General features: G+C 43.8%; 1 protein-coding gene across 2 annotated transcripts in view; it reads left to right on the forward strand.

Moving 5' to 3' along the window:
* The first annotated feature begins 3,720 nt into the window (after window positions 1-3,720).
* The window catches only part of Specc1l (sperm antigen with calponin homology and coiled-coil domains 1 like), a 106,251-nt gene continuing 89,760 nt past the window's right edge, over window positions 3,721-20,211 (forward strand). The window contains exon 1 of one of the 2 annotated variants that reach the window (XM_057751045.1): window positions 3,721-3,866. The gene's annotated coding sequence lies outside the window, so the exon portion shown is untranslated. The remainder of the gene's footprint in view (window positions 3,867-20,211) is intronic. The other variant, XM_057751044.1, reaches the window with a different exon arrangement.

The following is a 20,211-nucleotide window of genomic DNA, read 5'->3' on the forward strand; positions in this document are numbered from 1 at the left end:
ATAAAGAAAGCGATTGGGAAATGAGAGCTAGAGGAAGGCATATGGAATTCCAAGGTAGAAGGGTTGGAGACCACCAAGTGGCTAGAATTACAGCTTTGTTAATTGGGTGTAAACCTTGAAGGGTTGTGGGGAGAGTTAGTAGGCTGTAAAATGCAGGCTTTGAAGAGTCTGATAATTATGGGCTCCAGTCTCTCTAAGCCTTTAGAAGCCTGGATGTTGAGCCTGATGCACCAAAGTGGATAGCAACAGTGAGACAGGGTGGGGGAATAGGGGTGGGGGTGGGGGCATGGGGTGGGGTGGGTGTATCCCAAGGGAGTCTGCACGACAGAGTGGTAGAAAGGAAGTCACTTCCACGGGGGCTTTGTGATGGACCGATTGTAGAGGTATGTATGCAACTTTTCCTGAATGCCGTGTTCTGGGTCAGGGGTCAGATAACGAGGAATGTCCAGGGAGGAAGGGGAAAGGAAGGTACTAACAGGCTGCTCAGTAATGGACCTGTCTCTCTGGGTTGAGATAGAATGCCCTCCACTTCAGGAAATTATGGAATTATGGTTGAAAAAAAAAAGGAATAATCTGCCCCCTGTGTCAATGAAAACAGGCACTGTCTTGCTAGCGAGTGACAGTGTTGTCCCAGGTTTGATAAAAGTGACAGTAATGGGAATGGCAGTCTGTCACTTGGTAGCACTTGTCAATCCCGATGAATCCACCTGTCTTAGGAGTCTGGTGTTTAAGATCTAGCAAGGACAGACGCTTAGGGGGACTGGCATCTTTCTTTGCTCTGGGTGATTTCCAGTGTCCTTTTCCCCACACAGAGAGCAGGGGCAAGGCAGTGGCCCCGGACTGGGGCATGTTCTTGTCAGGTGGCCCATTTGGCTACATTTAAAGCAGGCTCCAGGTGTCTAGCCCTGAATGGGGAGAGTGGCACTCCCATGTTTGAGTTGCCCTGTGACGAATCATGGTATAAGGCGGCCAGCAGCACTCGCTACTTCCCCTCATCTTCTTGAAGGTTTTTATTTTGAAGATTCTTTGGTCACTTCTATACAGGCTCTTTGGAGGGTCTAGTCTTTGAAGCTGTTGTCACTATCAGGTGCCAATGGAAAGCTGAAATGAAGGTGTTGATGTAATTTCCCCATTGTTATCCAAGGTCAGGTTGGTCTATTTAGTTTCTGGTAAGTGTTAGGTCCAAAGCAGGCCCCCCTGAAGGCTTCGGTCTACCAGGAACCTTCCTTGGCCCGCCCTAAAGGTCAATTACCTTGGACAAGGGCTCAAGTTCCTGGTCAGTCTGAACAGCTCTGTTGGCTCAAGGACCACACCCTGCTGACTGTCCAATAAACTCCGCTGGCTTTCCCACCATTTCCCCTTCTGTCTGACCGCTGGGAGAAAGCCTTGACAGTTTGATTCCCAATAAACCTTTCTTTCTGCCCCTGGAGAGGTCTTGTTTGGTGATTTCACCGCGCCCTCGCACACAATAAGTGAGAGAAAAGTAAGGCTGGGTTTTCATAGACTCCTTAAGTCATTTCTTTCATCTTCGTCAAAACTAACCACTGTGAAGGCTGCCACCTTCCTGCCAGGAGGCAAGTAATGATGAAGCCTTGTCTGTGGAGATCATCCGACTTGGACTGGTAATTCAATAAAAATGGGTGCATGGAACCCACACAGTTCCTACTACATTATGGTATCCTGGACGTGAAGAATGTTACCACGTCCCTGTCCTTGGGAGACAGGGTAGAGGTCAGGGTGACGTAAATGTCAGGCCTGGTTAGGCTTACAGACTGGGTAATATATTGAAATTGTGGTAGAAACGGGTGCCAGACAAGAAGCCCAAACATTTTTCTATTTGAGAGAGATCAGTGAGGGAGAAGGGGACATGGGCACGTGTGTGTGTGGGGCTCAGGTCCAGCAACTCTGTGGAGTGGGAGATCAGAGTGGGGCTGAATGAGGGGAGTCAGATGAGAGCAGGTGTGTGGGGGTGAAGGGAGGGGCAGGCCAAGGTTGATGGCGGGAAGGAAAGTGGGTGAAAGGCTGAGGCTAGGCCTGGGAGGATGGTCCTGGGAATAGGTCTGGCTGACCAGAAAAGAGGGGTGGTGGCAGGCAGAAGGGGTTATTGTTAGGGGGAAGCAGTGGCAGAAGAGGAGTCTTGAGGTTACCATGTACCTTGGAATCTTTTTACAGTTCTAGGAATTGTAGGAAGCAGTCAGGAACATGCCTGATTCTCACTTACCCTAGGATAACTCCCACCCCCCTACAAACAGTGGAAAAGCAAGTTTGGCCCCGATTAGCAAGTTGATTTCAATATTTCCAATCGATGAATTTGGTCCTTGAATTCCTTGAAGACATAGCAGTTCCTTCATTTAATTAACAAATTCAATGAATGAATCCTCTAACCAACGTTTACTGTGTATTTGCACAAATATCATGATTTTCTGAAAACCGTTCCTGAGTTTTGAGATGAAGGAGGGCCCTGTGGCAGAAAACCACATTTGTAGAGTGTCCGAGGGTCTGGGTTCAATTCTGAGCATCAGAATAAAATAATTTAAAAAAAAAAGAAACTTCCTTAAAAATAAAGTTCCTGGGGCTGTAGACAAGGATAGCTGGTTAATGATAAAGGGATTCAGAAACCAAATGGCCCATTCAGTCTCCAAGTTCTGGGTAAGAACAAGGACTAGGACCCACTTCTGGCTCTGTCATTTCCTAGCTTGTAATCCTGGGCAAGTGACATTGAGTTTTGTTTTTTGAGACAGGGTTTCTGTGTAGCCAGGGTCTGTCCCGGAACTCGCTCTGTAGACCAAGCTAGACTTGAACTCAGAGATCTGCCTCTGCCGCCTCCAGAGTGCTGAGATTAAGGGTGCGTTACCACTATAACCACTGAATCCGAGATAAATTCTTATAAAAGAAAATACCAAAGATTAATGTTTTGGCTAAGTTTGGTTAAGAGTTATCTGGGAAGAGGAACTTAAGTTGAGACACAGTCTGCACCAGATTGCCTGTAGGCAAACCTGTAGGGCATTTTCTTGATTAAGGATTCAAGTGGAAGGGGCGGTGCTCTCCTGGGGAGGTGGTCCTGGGTGAAGCAAGGCCTGAGGAGCTCGCCAACAATCTGTGTCCCTCTAAAGCGTCCCCGATGGAGTGTGGCCTGAGACTTGTCTAAGCCCTCCCCTTCCCCAAGTTGCTTCTGGTCGTGGTGCTTTATCACAACAATAGAACTAAGACGAATTAAAAATGAAAATAAATCCACTGGGGGACTTAGATGAACGTACAGTCTCGTTCCCTTCAGGAGGGTGCGTGGGGACAGGTGCTGCTCGCCCGTTTTTTTTTTTCGTTTTTTTTTTTTTTTGCGTTCCCTCACGTGTAGCAGAAGCATCTGTTAAGTGCATTTTTTCTCAGCTGTCGCGTCCACTAAGAGCAAAGTCCTCAGCACACTGTAAGCATATATCTCAACCGGAACGGACCTATTTGCCTGCGAGAGAAAACCTGGAACTTGGGGCTTGCGCACGAAGCACCCAGAAACCCTTCCTAGAGTGCACCTCCAGCTACAAAAGTGGTAACAGCGCATGCGCAGCCCCGGACCCCCCCCCACGCGAAAGACAGCAGGCGCCTGCGCAGTGGTGGGCCGGGGGGAGGCGGCGGACACTGCGCATGCGCGGGGGAATAGTAAGGGGGGGCGGCGCTGGCCGGCCAGGGGTGGATAAGGGGCGGGCGGAGGGCGGGAGCCGCAAGGGAGACAGGGCGGGCCGAGGGAGCGGCGCCGTGGGGTTGGCTGCTGCCCTGAGGCCGGACTCAACGGATCCGGGCCGCGCCACCGGGCAGGCGAGCTCGCCGCCCGGCCCCAGCCCGGAGCCAGCGAGTGAGCGAGGCGGTGCCGCGCGGTAAGAGCCAGGGCAGGGTCTTCTCCGCTTATGCCGCGGGCATGCTCGTCTCCTCAGCGCCGCCCGCGCGGCCAGGCCCGGGCGGCCCCGCAGACCCTGGCGGCGGCCCCGCGCCTGCGCTGTCCCCCCCTTGCCACCCCCCCACCCCCAGCCATCGGCGCCTGCGCCGTGTCCCTTCCCGGGCGGACCTCACAGCTTGCCGGGCAGACCCCCCTCCCCCACGCCGTCCCCCCCCCCCCGGGAGCCCTGGCTGGCGTGGTACCCAGCTAGTCGGGAATCTCATCCTTGCGGAGAGTCTAGGTGCGACCCTCGTGCTTGGAATCCCCGTAGTGCCGGGGGAGACGGGGCTTTCACCCTGGTCCCTTGCCCTGGGCTGGGACAGGTTGCCTCCTCGTCTGGAGGATTGAGGGTGGGGAGCAGGGGCGGGAAGCAGAGGAACCCCCCCACTCCCCGAAGGCTGCGTCCTACTGTTAGGACCTGGCTGTTTGCAGTTGGCAGTGTTCTTTATTCTTGAGACTTGGCTAATTGTTTCAGGTTGAATATGTGTTGTTGAAGAAATGATGCATTTCCAAGCAGTGGTTACGTTTGAGACATCCGTAGTTCTTTGTTGTGTGTGTGTTTCTTGGTGGGTTTAGCTATTTGCAAACAAAATGAAAATTTCGGTGATCATTCAAATCCAGGCAGCCTTGATTTCTTCACTCTCTTGAAGGATCTGTCCTAAAGTGCAGGTGGGGAAGAAACCCCCTGATAAAATGGAATATTGACTTTGTCATGGGAAAGAACCTTAAGCTTTGGCCCATACCTGTAATACTGGTACTTAGGAGGCTGAGGCAGGATGAGCTCAGAGTCTGGCTGCAGAGTGAGACACCTTGTCTCAAAAATAAATAATAGACGGATCGTGGAGCCCAATAGGGCTTGCCCTTCAGGAGTGAATTCAGCTGTGGACCACAGGCAACAGCAGTTCTTTCTAAAAGTTTGGAGCGAGGGACCTGTGTTGTTACATAGGCGGTTCAGTCCTCCTTAAGTACATTAGGAAAAAGTTTGAAAACGGTATGTCTGTGTTAGAGTCGTACAGATTTTTTCCTTATCCTTTCATTGTACTGGGTTAATATAAGAAACTATTGATGATTGAGGTGTGCTTTGGGATTAAGGGCATGGCAAATGGCTAAGCTATATCCCTAACCCTACTAGCCTCTTAACCTTTAATTGGGAGATAGATGGAGGTCAGACCAAGTATCCCAGACCGCTATAACCCTCACCTTGTTGCCACTCAGGCCTGGAACGTTCAGTCCTGCTTCAGCCTCTTGAGTAGCTGGAATTCGCTGCAAGCCTATCCCACACCACCAGCCTAACTCCATCATTCTGTCTACCCACTTTAGTTCTCTCCAGGGGGCCTCTCATGCCCTGTGCAACCAGAACAAGTGTAATTTTTTTTCTTAATTAAAAAATAGAAAAGTAGTGCATGTATGTTGCGAAGTAGTCAAACCATTGTAGAAGGGGTCTGGAGAAAAAGAATTGGTTTCGTTACAGTTTTTCCTATTGAGAAAGAGCTGGTGTCCTCCTTCCCTTTATCTCCCATTAAAAAGTCTCATTTTCCCCTTTGGATTCCAGTGTACACCAAACAGTGTTCTAACCTCAGAAACTTTAGAAAGCTTGAGAATGTTTTGTATGTTTGCCTATATATTTTCTATGTATGTAAGGATTTCTTTGATGTTTCAGTAAGAAAGGTGATTAACGTGCCGTAGAAAAACTGTATCAAGCTGTCTCTTGGTACCAGTCAAAAATATCCGAGCTGATGCAGAGCGGACAGCTTAAGTGAAATTTGCTCAGGCCGTGACCCTGCATTTCGTTTTCTTGACAACACGTGACTTCTGAAGCAGAGGTTCACTTTCTAACTGACTCAGGTATTTGATGGGTCAAAACTCTTGTCAGGGATGGGTTTTCTTCATGCTCACAACTGGCTAAATAACCATATGCATATTCAAATCACACGTCTGACTTGCAAACATCTCACCCCAATAGAGGAATGGTGACAGTCTCACGAGGTTGGAAAGATTTCTTTTGGCTTTATGTCTTTGGGCAAGTAAACCTTCTTTTCTGGTTCTCACTTTCTCCATTCTGTGTGCATCCATGTGAAGGAGCTCTTGGAGCTTGTCTGCAGTTTTTAGCAAGTGTCTTCATAATGCTATGAAGTGTTGAATTATTCATTTATCAATAAAAACTCGGGAATCAGATATGGGGGGATCTGTATGATCAGAGAAGCGGTGGAGAAGCAGCCCTTGACCCCCCTTTCTCATCCTTCCTTGATCCAAAAGGCTGAGATTATTTGTAGGCTGCTCCCTACTACTTTCTGTGTCTATCTATATGTTCTAGGTTCTCTAAATCTCTATGGCTAATTTTGGTCAGCTAGTAGCTAACTCCCCTCTGATTCAAGGTAAACTTTATTGGCAGAATCAGGAGTGTCAGAGTGTGATCAAAATATCCCACACAACACTGGAGTTTCCTCAAAATTTTGGCTATGTAGTAAGGTAGGTGAGAATGAATTTGGGACCCTCTGGTGTGAAGGAGTATTGAGTAGTCCTTTATATAATAAGAGAAATAAGGACAGTGTTTGGAGTTTTAATGATACTGAATTTTAGCCAATTTTAAGGACCGTCATTTCTAAAAAACAAAGTAAACCAAAACCACTCAGTTTCTTGGTGATAACATTAAGCATTCAGGGACTGGAGAGTTGGCTCAGTGGTAAAGAACATTTGTTGTTCTTACAGAGGACCTGGGTTTGGTTCCCAGCACCCACGTACATGGTGCCTCACAACCAGCTGTAACTCCAGATACAAGGGACCCAACACCTTCTTTGACCTCCCTGGGCACCAAGCATGCATGTAGTGCACATACATACGTTCTTGCAAAGCACTCATACATATAAATAAACCTAAAGCAATCTTAATACAAGCTTGTAGTTTCAGTTATTTCGGAGACTGAGGTGGAAGGATTGCTTGCTCTAGTCTGAGCGATATAGGTAGGCCCTGTGTAGAAGAGATTTAAGTGTCATTTATGGTGGTGTGTGGTGATTGCAAATGCTAAATACAAGATAGTTTGTGGATTGTGAGTGTAGACCTAGAGAGAGCATAAAGTTGTGTTTTGCTGTTCTTGAGTTTAAGGGGAAATGTCTGGGCTGTTGCTTTTAGGAAGATCCAAATACAGCTGCAGCCCTCAGGAGGCCCAGGCAGATGGAGCTCCAGGACAGCTGAGACTACATTAAAGAGACCCAGTCTCAACACCAAGGGGAAAAAAGATATACATACATTTTGTCTGTTTTTTGTTTGTTTGTTTGCTTATATATTTATTTATTAAAGATTTCTACTGTTTGCTTATTTTTGAGACTGTATCTTTTGTAATACAGGTTGCCCTTGAACCCACTGTGTAGCCAACAGTGACCTCACACTTTTGATTCTTTTGCCTCCATCTCCCAAATGCTAGAATTATAGTTGTGGCACCATGTCTAGGTTTTTGTAGTGCTGGGATTAAATGTGGGGATGTGTGTATGGTCAGCAAACACTCCATCAGCTGGGCTATATTCCTAGGTCTGAACTACTACCCAAGAGAAATGACTTTGGGGTGGTTTACCATGCATGTAAAAAGCCATTAAGTTCGATATTAAGCGTGTCCTGTTTTGATTATGTTTAAAATAAAGCTCTTGGGCTGGGGGGTTAGTGGGGATTAAGGCTCTTGCTGCACAAGATTGGGGACTGGAGTGTGGATCCCCAGAATCCGCATAAAGTTGATGTGGTAGTGCTTCTCCATCACTGCAGCACTGCGGTGGCAAGTTCCGAGGAGACAGGAGGATCCCTTGACGCTTGCTCCCTGGCCCGCTAGCTTGTGGTATGCTACAGCACACAAGGGGCCCTGTGTCAAGATGGAAGGTGAGGACTGGCACCCGAGTGGTCTTCTGAGCTCCATATGTGCTATGTGGCACTGGATGTCTGTGAGAACACACATAGACACGCTATGCGCAAACATCAGTGTGTATTTCTTGTGTTAATATAAAATGTCAGTTTTTTCCCTCTTCCATTTGTGTGTGTGTGTTTGTCTATGTGTGTCATGTGTATAAAGTGTCCACTAGTGGAGGTTGACTGGTCCTTGGAATTGTGTGTGCCAACAAAATAATGCTAAGGGAAATTCCTGTTGGTTAGAATTGTTAGTACTGAATAGATTCGCTGCAAAGTAAAAAATTCCTGTCAACTCAGAAGTTTTTTTTTTTCCTGAATTTCTTTCTGATCTGAAACAGCATGATGATCAAATTGGTCTTGGGATGATAGCTTAGTACTCAATATCCCTAGAAATCAGGGACATGCAAATGAAAACTACTTGGAGATACTATCTCGTTCTAGTCGCTGGCTAGTGAGAAATCTGATATGGGGAAAAGGAACTCTTACTCACAGATGGTGGGAGTGCATATTAATATAGTCATTATGGCAGTCAGTTTGGCAGCGACTCCGTACTACTCCTGGGCATTTCCCTAAAGATAGCCTATCAGAGATATTTTCACATCTGTGTTGAATTGCTGCAAGGACGTGGAAACAGCCTAAGTGTCCATCAACTGATGATGGCAGAATGAAAATATAGTGTGTACATACAGTGGAATAATATTCATCGTAAGTAACAGCGAAATCATGACATTTGCAGGAAGGTGGATGAACCTGGAAAGCTTATTAAGCGAGGTGACTCAAACTCCAAAAAACCAGACCACATGTCCCCCCCCTTATGTCAGTCCTAGTCTGTGATGTTCATGGTGTGTGTAAACAGGGGTAAGTGTGGATTAGATCCAGAAGTTGAGAAGGGAGACTGCCAGGTGATGAAGAAATGGGCAAAAGGACATAAGCCATGAGGGAGGACTCAAACTTCCTTTCTCTGGTTTTGACTTGGTCCTGGGTGGCTTTCTGTGTGTAGGGGATGTGAATTAAACTGTACGTATGTTGAAATAGCAATGATCAGTTCTTTCCAAAAGAGTCTACCATGTGTTAGTCTTTTGAGGCAGTGATTGTGATGGTTGGGCTTTCTTTTAATTCCATTGATTAGCACACTATGACATGATTAGCACACTATGAAATGATTAGTTGCTGAGTACATTTGTCTCATTGACCCACTTTTAGAAAAAAAATGATTTTTTAACTGGAAATTTTTCTGTATTTTTTTCTTTTAAAGCTATCAAATCATTCTATTACACTGTTATTTAATGTGTAAATTGTATTGCTATTTATAAAGTATTGTTTTAAGAAAACTTAAGCTTGGGAAGTAGCCTAGTGGTAGAGTACTTGCCTAGTGTGTACAAGGTTCTGGGTTCAGTTCCCAGTATCACAAAAATATGTCAAATAGGCTTAAAGAATTGAAAGGGCGGGAGATATTGAGACAGCTTTGATCCATAGCAAATATAGAGGACTTTGATGTTCATGAAGCTTTTACTACAGATTATGGTAGTCTGTTCTGCACTTACCCTCCAGAAAATACATTTACAAAAGCATACTGTTAAAAAAAAAAAAAAAAAAAAAAAGCAGAGCAGGCAGATCTCTGTGAGTTCACGGCCAGCCTGGTCTACAGAGCCAGTGCCAGCACAGCTAGAGCTACACAGAGAAACTTTGCCTCAAAAAAACCAAATAAATAAATAAATATAAAACAATAAACTATATAGTCAGTTCTGCAGTTAAAGAACTCTTGTTGTAGTTCAGAATAGCCTTTAACAGTGTGCGAATGAGCATAACTAGGTTTCAGTAAAAGTTAAGACTGCAGATTTTCATGTTGTGAAGTAGTACAGATTTACTCTCCAATCTTTCAATAATACAGTAATATAATCTGAGTTTGTGATGGTCTGATTCGGCCAGCTGTAAAGTAGAAATACTTTACAATTTTGAGTTTGCACTTGTTCCTTGCTGTGTATGGAGAGATAGTTGATTCTCACACACTGTGCTGTGCTTAGATTCCTCAGTAGTGCTTGCTGTAGATTCTATCGGCGGTTTCATTCACTGGGGTCTAGGAGTCAACGCAGTTTTATTTCCTCCTCCCCAGTTTGAATACCATTTAGTTTTTGTGTTTGTCTCTCTTTCCTGGCTAGAACCTTTGATATGTAGTAACACAGAAGTGAGAGGAATGGGCTTTCTTTCTTTTCTCTCCTCACATGGAGGCACCAGCTCCCCTGGAACTGGAGTTACAGATGGTGTTAGCTGCCATGTGGTCCTCTGAAAGAGCAGCCAGTACACTTATCTGCTGAGCCATCTCTGCAGCCCTTCAAAATTTTCTTCTAGGACAAAATTCTGTTTTATGGCATTCAGCATGACATTAACTACCAGTATTTCATAGAAACTATATGTCAAGTTAAAGAGATTTATACCTTTCTTGGGGTTTTTGTTTTATTGAATTTTTTTCTGCTGAACTAATTGTATTGCTTTTTTTATTTACGTGGTAGCTTTGAATTGCATTGAATTTTGAATGTTAAACTTTGATTTGTGTATTAAGTTACTTACATATGCTCTTAAAAATTATTTATCCAACCAAAAAAAATTTTTAAAAAGCCAGGCAGTGGTGGCACATACCTTTAATACCAGCTCTCGGGGAGGCAGAGGCAGGTGGATCTCTGTGAGTTCAAGGCCAGCCTGGTCTACAGAGTGAGTTTCAGGACAGTCAGGGCTACACAGTGAAACCCTGTCTTGAAAAACAGCAAAAATTTATTTATTTATTGGTGTATGTATGTATGTATGTGTGTGTATATATGTGAGGTTTGTGTATGTGTGTATACATGAGTGTGAATGTGTATGTATGTGTGTGCGTGTGTGATATACATGCCATAACACAGTAGTACCAGAGGACAAGTTGTAGGAGTTGGTTCACATCATCAGATTTGGTAGCAAATTCCTTAACCCAACAAGCTGGCTCACTGGGACTCATACACCGTTGGCTTTTTTTGTTTATTTTCAAAACAGGGTTTCTCTATGTAGCTCTGGCTATACTTGAACTCCGAGATCCACGCACCTCTGCTTCCTGAATGCTGGATTAAAGGCATGGTCCTGATATTCATTCTTTTTTCTTTTTTTTTTTTTTTTTTTTTTTTTGGTTTTTTCGAGACAGGGTTTCTCTGTGGTTTTGGAGCCTGTCCTGGAACTAGCTCTTGTAGACCAGGCTGGCCTCGAACTCCCAGAGATCCGCCTGCCTCTGCCTCCCAAGTGCTGGGATTAAAGGCATGCGCCACCACCGCCCGGCCATGATACTCATTCTTGATACATAATCTTTGCTTTGAATTGTTGAATTAAATTTGCTTCTTTTGTGATACAAGGACTCAAACCCAGGGTCCATGCTAGGCAAACACTGGTACAGTACCCTCAAGTCGAGTTTTCTGAAATTTTGTTTAGAATTTATACATTCATTTTCTTAAGAAATATTGATCAGTAGGGTTTCTTTTTTTTCGTTGTTTTTTTTCTCTCTCTCCCTCTTCTATGCTTTTGCACAGGCTAATTGATAAAATGAACTGGGAAATACTTTTTAATTTTCTTGAAGAACATTATGATTTGGATGTGTTCCCCAAGAAGAATGCTTTGGAAACTCGATCCCCAATGCTACAGAATTAGGAGGTGAGGCGTAGGCAGCTCTTGAGTCAGAATTCACTCCCTCAAATGGATTAAATGGCAGTTATAAAAAGGCTTGAGGCTATGTGTTCGGGCTCTTGCTCTTTCAGGTTGTCTGTCTTTCACCTTTCTATCATGGGTGAGCCACAGGAAGAGCTGGCCAGATATGGCTCTTCTAGACTAGACTTCTCTATTTCTGTGTTCCAGTCCATTTCTGTTCACAATTACCCAGGCTGAGGTTTCCTATTAGATCAGTTCAGAACAAACTAGCTGTAGAAAATTGATACCGAGAAGTCGGACTGTTCCTGTTATCAATACCTGACAGTATATATGCAGTTTGGGGCCTGAGTGGAGGCTAGATGAATTTAGAGAAGCAATCTAGAGAAAAATCTACATTTCTGTGAATGGAACATTTCAAGCCCCATCCATAGGAGAGCCTGGATGTTAGGGATTGGCTAGGTGGTTGTTATCAGAATTTGCACAAGAAAGACCATTCTGATGAGGTCTCAGGTGGAGCTAAGGACTAGGTGCTGGAAACCTGAGTGAAGGCTCTGTGGTTCCCAGCTGCAAAGATCTTAGTGGCGTGCAGAACCTAAGAATAGTGGCAAGTGAGTGTCAAGGTGCAGGATGACCTTTGGGGGGGTGGTTGCTTATGGTGAAACAAGAGAAATGACAAGGATGGATCAACAAGAGAAGGAGAATAGAAAGGGCTGGAAAATGTAGAGACTAGCCATTTACAAAAGCGTGGAGCTGGATGTAATGGTGCGGGTTGGAATCCCAGCACTCACATGGCTGATGAACCCGTGTTACAGAGTGATACTCTTTCCTCTCTTAAAGAACCCAGACAGCCGGGCAGTGGTGGCGCACGCCTTTAATCCCAGCACTTGGGAGGCAGAGGCAGGCGGATCTCTGTGAGTTCGAGGCCAGCCTGGTCTACAAGAGCTAGTTCCAGGACAGGCTCCAAAACCACAGAGAAACCCTGTCTCAAAACAAAAACAAAAACAAAATAAAGAACCCAGACAAAACCAGGCGTGGTGGCTCACAGATGTGATGGCAACACTTTGGAGGAGGCTGAGGCAGGAAGGTTCCTGTGAGTTCAAGACAGTTTCTGAGCTATGTAGTGAGTTCCAGACTAGCTTGGACTACAGAGTAGAACCCCATCTCAGCAAACCAACCAACAAATCAAACAATGACAACAAAATTCTCCCAAAAGTAAAATATAAAAGTGTGTTAGATAATACTCAAGGTGTGACCAAGGAAACATCTGCTAAAAAGATTAAACAGGTTGAAGAAAGAAGGTTGTATTTGTGAAGAAAACAGGAGAAAGACCCTGAAGACATCTGAGAGACATTGAGGCACAGTAAAGTCTTTGAGGGTTGTGTTTGCCAGCAAGACACTGTGGGGCATCATTTGCTGTGCCGTGCTACCCGTTGACTCTGCTCCCTGAGTTTCCCTTTGCCCCAACTGTGACACATGTAGGTCCACGTCCAGGTCAGCTGTCACTCTGAAAGTGGAACCAGTGAGCCTTGGTGCTGTCTACGTGGTACCATTTGCAGAGGATGAGCTCAGTGCACAGGCTGTGGGCAAAGGGACTGTGCAGTCTCCTTTAGACTTAAGGGGTGGATCAGACAGTCTAAGGGGCTTCGGCAGGAATTTCTTATGGAGTCTGCCCACCGCAGAGCCTTCCGCATGACACTATCAAACTATGGAATTAGGACGCTGTGTAGACTCCAGCACTATAGGACCCATGAGAGAAGCAGGCACAAGGGCCTGGGAGCTCTGTGGCATGGCCATTGCGCGTGAAGCCTTGTGGACAGTGCTGCTTGAAGATCCCACAAGTCCAGAAGGTGGGGTGTAGAGTTGGAGATTACTGGGGACCTTATGAGTTAATGGAACTTTGCTGACTTTTGAACTTTGTGCGAGCAGCTGCTCTTCTTCCTGCACCTAGTCTCCTTACCATTGCTTCGCCTTCCTAGTTTCTGTTTTGAGCAAGGTCTCACTGTGTTGACTGTATAGCCTCAGGTGATTTCAAAATCATCCTCCTATCTCAGCCTCCCTGATGCTGGGACTACAGGTGTGTGCTGCAATGCCCAGGGCAGTGAAGTGTTTCCTTCTGGTTTTAGTTGTCATTGTATTTCATTCTAGAATTGGAAAACAGATCCTATGAAATGTAGGAAGTGTTCCAGGTAGGGAAACCTTAGCCATAAATCGGACTTCTCTCATAAATACTGGCCATTCAGGTTACCTGCTTTCCACCCCGAGGCCATCTCTACTTTAAGGAGCTTTTGTAGTCTGCCTTCCAAGGGATTTGTTTCAGCTAAACTTTTGAACTCTGTGATTTAAAGTGAATCTTAGGTGTAGTTCTCTTTGGCTTTGCTGTTAGTCTTTCTTTGTTTTGCTTACCTTGATTTTCAATGCTTTTCTTTAAAATATTTGAGTTAAATAGATTTATATGTGTATATATATGTGTGTCTATACATTATATATATATGTGTGTGTGTATATATATATATATATAGTGTGTGTGTGTGTGTGTGTGTTAGAGAGAGAGAAACACATGTGTGGCTTGTAGATGTTGTTTTGTTCCCTCCACCGTGTGGGTACCTGGGATTGAATTCAGGTCATCAGGCTTGGCAACAAGTGTTTTTATTCGTTGAATCATCTTGCTGGCCCCTTTTCTTTTTCTCATTTCTTGAAGAAGCAACTGAAGTATTGCTTTGAGTCTTTTCTTTTTCTCATGTGTTGTATTAAAATTTACCCTCAAATATTGCTTTAATATTCCCACACATTTTTGTCATGTTCTCATTTTTATTCAATTCAAAATATGTTCTAATGCCCCATTGCTATCTCTATTATTATTATTATTATTATTATTATTATTATTATTATTATTATTATTATTATTATTATTATTATTATAAATTGTGAAGGGCTCCTGTTGTCAAGCTGACCTTGAGCTCCTGGGCTTCAGCCACCTTCTGCAACCTTCAGAACTGCTGGCCTCCACCACTATTCCTGGCTAATTCCCCATTTAATTTCTCCTTTGATTGTTTAGCAGTGCTTGAGAACTTCTTAGAGATCTTTTTGTTATTTTCTAATTAACTAATAGTCTTTTAAAAAGAAAACAGGCACAATACCTCGGAAAAGAAAGCAATAGTGCACAAGGATAGGAGATCTGTGTTAATCAGAGAACTGTGTTCAAAGGCCAGTGGAGTGCGTCAAGGAGGGTGGAGTGAGTTGATGGCTGAGAACGCGGTGGACAGGTAGATGCCTGGGCAGCCAAAGAGAAGGTTAAGTGTCAGAACTGCTCCACAGGTGGAGGTTATGCTGAGAGACAGCAGCAGCAGTGATGGTTGCCTGTTGGAGCTCCCAAAGCCTCTCTGGTAAGCAAGTGACAGAGGGAGAGCTGTGAGCCTTTCCAGTACCACAGGGAAATAGAAAAAATTTGGAGTGAGCATAGGACAAAGGACATTGCCTACTCGCAGTGCTGGGGGCCAAGGTTCATCATGTCACCCTTGTCGGTTCCCACACGGTATTTAATGGGGTCCTTGTAGAGTCTGTGTCATTTTGCTCTCTAACCTACCCAGCTTATGCTGTTTCAGATTCTCAGCTGTTTGCCCCGCTACTGAGATATGAGTAGTTGTGGGGTGAGTTGTCGAGACCGAATGACAGGTCACACTGCAGTGGAGTGACTAAGTGACCTGACTCACGAAGCGCTAAGCTCTGACTCTGACTGCATGTATTAGCTCTTCAGACCATAGCTTTTATTGTCTGTCTCTCGGGTGTCTGGTTATGGTTTTCATATAGTTGCTGAGTGGTGTCTTTGGCACATGCCCTGTTTGCTTCCTGTGCATTCTAGGAAGAAATGTATACATCACTGATGTATACTTTCAAGCCATTGTCCTCCAAGCACCCTAAGCTCAAGTTTGTTTCTGTTAGGTTAGACCAGCCGTTCTGCCGGTCATGCTGCCTGGGTCACACAGTCACTTCCAGGTGATGTATTATTCCCCTCATCTTCCGCAGCCAGTCTCAGAGGACTACTTCCCCTTTCCCACATCCCATCCCATGCCGTCCAACCCAACTATGTGAGCTACAACTCAGAGGACTTAGTTTTTTTCCCCGTCTCACTGTCTGCTTTCCTCATGAAACCCCAAACACGTGGCTTTAACTCCTAGCACTCACCAGCAGCCCTCAGTGGCAGTTTTGGGTTGGTTTGGGTACAGGTACACAGATGTAAATTTTTTTTTTTTTTTTTTTTTTTTTTTTTTGTTTTTCGAGACAGGGTTTCTCTGTGGTTTTGGAGCCTGTCCTGGAACTAGCTCTTGTAGACCAGGCTGGTCTCGAACTCACAGAGATCCGCCTGCCTCTGCCTCCCAAGTGCTGGGATTAAAGGCGTGCGCCACCACGCCCGGCTACACAGATGTAAATTGATGTTCTTAATTAAAAGTGAATTTTTATGAATACTGTATTGTCTGAGTTTGCTACTGCCTACCAAAATATCTGAGCATAAAGCCATCATGATTTGAAGGGTCTTAAATAAAAATTTTCTTTTTATAAATGCTAAGAAATTGTGGCAGAGGAGGGAATGGCCAGAGAAGACTCACAATTTCTTGGATTCTGACTTTAACTTTGAGAATCAATTTATTTTGGACTAAATCTGCAAAAATAATTTGTATACTCTAGCCGTAAATTCTTTGAGACGATCCTTTCCCAGTCTTGTCGCGTTGTTAAGTATTATCAGCAGTTCAACAGTCTTCCTCAGCGGTGCCCTGAAGCAGATCGCCAGGCCATGATTTCATGTCTGCTATGCTTTTAAAAGCAGTCACAGAAGAGGATGTAGTTGGAGCTTTGGAAACCCCAAGCTGTTTCTATTTGTTTCTTGTATTTCAGTGAACTTTTCTGTGCTAAAACAAAGAACTTCTGAAGACGAACCCATTTCTTGTGGTATCTTCTTAGTTGTGATTTAATGGAAAGAGCAGCCTTTGGGCAGACCAGTCGCTGAGTTCTCTAGCTTTTCTTTCCCACTTAGCCATTATCCAGCTGCAGTCTGACTTGGACACATCCTTCGCTGGAGCTAGCTTGGCTCTGCTCACCATTATTGACATCAACTCCAGGGCCATTTGCACACAGCTGATGAGTGTGTCCCTCTCCCGTGCCTTCCCCTCCAGACTCCCTTTACCATGGCCAGGCAGAGAGGAGGGAGCTGTGAGGGAAGAGAATCTCAATGTGAGGGTCATTTGCAAAATTTACAGTTACAATCTTAAATGCATACATGTTAATAATTTTAGATGTAGAAAAAAACCTGGTCTTAAAAATAAGAAAATACTGTTATATTTTAAACATTCAAAACTTGGCTTTCTTAGACCAGTAAGTATTGAAATTTCTAAAGCAGCGCTAGGCTTTTGCCTGTGGATTTGGACAAAGAAGAGAAACCCATAGCTAAAGGTGCCTCATTCCTGTGTCTCCTTGTTTTAGGCATTTTGGCTACACGCAAATCACATGTATGTAGATTTCTGATATGACAAGGCTTGATCATTCCTCTGGGGGGTCCTTGCTATTTGCTTTGAAGTTACATTCCATATTCTACTTTTAAAGTGGTTATTTTTAATGTATTGTCTGAGTGTTTGTTATAATTCATAAGCATAATAGTTGTGGTGGAGTTGGGCTGGAGGACTGGATCAGCAGTTAAGACCACCTGCTGCTCTTGCAGAGGACCTGGGTTCAGCCACATTGTGTTTCGTAGCAGAGGCTATAATTCTGGTTCTAGGGGATCTAATGCCTTCTTCTGATTTCTATAGACATTGCAAGCATGTGATGCCCTTGCCTAAATACAGGCACAACATTCATACTCATAAAATAAGAAGGGCTGGAGAGATGGCTTAGCTGTTAAGATCACTGGCTGCTCTTCCAGAAGACCCAGATTCCATTACCAGCACCCATAGGGTCACTCACAATGTCTTTAACTCTAGTCCTAGGGAATCTAATGCCTTCTCCTGGCCTCTAAGGGCACTGTATGCATGTGGTGCAGACACATACCTGCCGGCAAAATACCCATACATGTAAAATAAAGGGAAAAAAATGTTTTAAATCTTACTTTTAAAAACCTTTGTTGACGGATCTCTGTGAGTTCGAGATCAGCTTGTTATACAAGAGCTAGTTCCAGGACAGGCTCCAAAACCACAGAGAAACCCTGTCTCGAAAAACCAAAAATAAATAAATAAATAAATAAAATAAAAACCTTTGTTGAAGAATTTAGAGTAGAATTAGTTTATTGCATTATGAATGATTTAATAAAACATTTTTATTGGCTTTTCAAAATGAGTTTGGTTTTTGTAGGCATGATTTCTATCAAATTGACTTGGTTTTGATTCATCTGACACTGACTTACCCTTGGCGTCTCCCATTCAGTTCTCCTTTGACTGTGATTCCTTTCCAGTGTTTAACTCTGTTCTTACTTTATAATATTAAGATAATCTTTATATTTTAAGTACAGAGTTATGAAACTAGATTGCCTGGGTCAAGACCTTTTGTAGATATTAAATGGGATAATGCTAGGCATAAAAATCACAATTAATAAGCAATTAATTTTCTAAAAAATGTTTTGAGCACTCCTTGCTGCTGTAAACAAGTTAGCTGTTTACAGAATGTTGGCCTGGGATGTAATCTCGGTCTCTTGATTATCATTCTGATGGACTCCTTACCATGCATCTGCAGCATTTCCTGGTTTGTAATTTACAGTGGGAACGATCTAGAAGCTTCTGTTGTTTGTTGACATCTACATGCTAGAATATGTAATTTAATGTAAGTAGTAAGTCAAACAGTCTTTAGTCATTCCTTATAAAAGAGCCTCAGCCAGGCATAGAGACACACACCTTTAATTCCAGCATTTAGAAAACAGCTTGGTAGATTCAAGGTCAGCCTGGCAACACAGAGAGTTCTGGCTAGCTAGGGCTACAAAGTGAGACAGACCCTGGCTTAAAGGGAGTAGGGGAAAGATTTCTCTTATAAAGTACCCTTTGAAGTGCTGTCTTAAAATTTTATGTTTGCTTTATGTGTGTGTGGGGTTTGCTTTTGTCGATTCTGTACACGCCTGTGTGCCCGGTGCTTGTAGAGGCCAGAAGAACGCGTTGGATTTCCTGGAATTGTGGTCACAGATGGTCGTGAGCCACCATTTGGGTGCTGGAAATTAACCTGAACCTAGATCCTCTGGAAGAGCAGCCAGTGCTCTTAACTGCTGAGCCAGCTCTCCAGCTCCAAGTTCTGCCTTTCAGTTAATTGTTTGGAGGTGGTCTCAGTGTAGGTCAGGCTGGTCTCACACTTGTGTGTAGCTGAAGATGACCTTGAATTGATTTTCTCTGCTTCTCAAGTGCTGGGTTTCAGGGATCCACCACTATGCCTGGCTGCCTTTATTTTAATAAGGCTTTATTAATACTCAGGATTTATAAGATGTTTTTCTATAAATTTTGATAGCTTTTTACCTATCTGGTCGTCGTTGTGTGCTGTTGCCCTGATAAGCATACTAGGTTTATTATTTGATTATCTCAGCATCCTTAAAAAGTACATACTGTTACTGACCCCATTTTATGAATGAGGGAACTAAAATTTCAAAAGTTAAGCAACTAGTCCCTGGATACAGATTTGATCTCAAGTAGTTATTAGTTTTTATATTTTTGGTTGTGAGCCTAGCCTTTAACGGCTGAACCATCTCTCCAGCCCTAGTTTTAAAACTAAGCATGGAAGTTTTTTTTTTTTTTTATCATCCTCCTCAACATGGAAGATCTTACGATAGCAGTTGAATTCAGATACTTTACAATATCAGTACATCTCTTTTGCAGGAGGAAAAACGATTATAATGAAGGTTAATGTTTAAAGGAAAAGATAACATTCCTGTGTGACATAGAAAGTAGCTTGTATGTTTGTGTAGTGTCCAGAAAGTCTCCTGTCCCTCACTGTTAGGTTGGAGACACCCACAAGCCAGGGAGTGGCTTCAGAGCCCCTCTGGTTTCCAAGACAGTTGGTGTCCTTGATTCAGGGTGGCTTCTCTCTGATGAATTCATAGGGTCCCATTGGCATTGCTTCTAAAACTTGATTGGTGTACCTTCTAGGTTGGAGAGGCTCAGGTTTCTAAACCACTCTCTAATCTTGGTATGGTGTAACATTTTTATAACCCCTGGCCCTGGTGAAATAACTTCTAGAACTAGGATGTAAAGACTTTCCCTCGAAATGGTTTACATGTGTTATTTGTACCAGAAGTCTGTAAGCAAGACTTTATTAATTCTTATTTATTAGAGAGGAAGTTTATAAAGATAAGTGATTTGACCTTGGTAGCATAACTCATAGGCAAAGCTAGAGGTTGGACCCAGGCCTCCTGACTTTATCCTATTTATTAAAACACTGTTATCATATTTAGTATGTATGTATGTATGTGCACGCGTTAGCATATGAACATATGTACATGGCATGTGAAAGACAGAGGGTAAAGCCTAGCTTGACTCTTCATGCTTCTTGCTGGAGAGGAATATCATTCTTCATTGGGTGTGAGGCCCAGAGGAGGCCTCTTTTGGTACACCACAGATGCTATTGTTGCTTTGTCCTATGTAACATTGTTAACAATTAGGTGAATATCTTAGTTTCTTCTCTATTGCTGTGAAGAGACACCATGACAAAGCCAATTTATAAAAGAAAGCATTTAAGAGCCAGGCAGTGGTAGTGCACGCCTTTAATCCCAGCAC

Source organism: Chionomys nivalis, chromosome 19, assembly GCF_950005125.1.
Source record: "Chionomys nivalis chromosome 19, mChiNiv1.1, whole genome shotgun sequence".
Lineage (NCBI taxonomy): Eukaryota > Metazoa > Chordata > Mammalia > Rodentia > Cricetidae > Chionomys > Chionomys nivalis.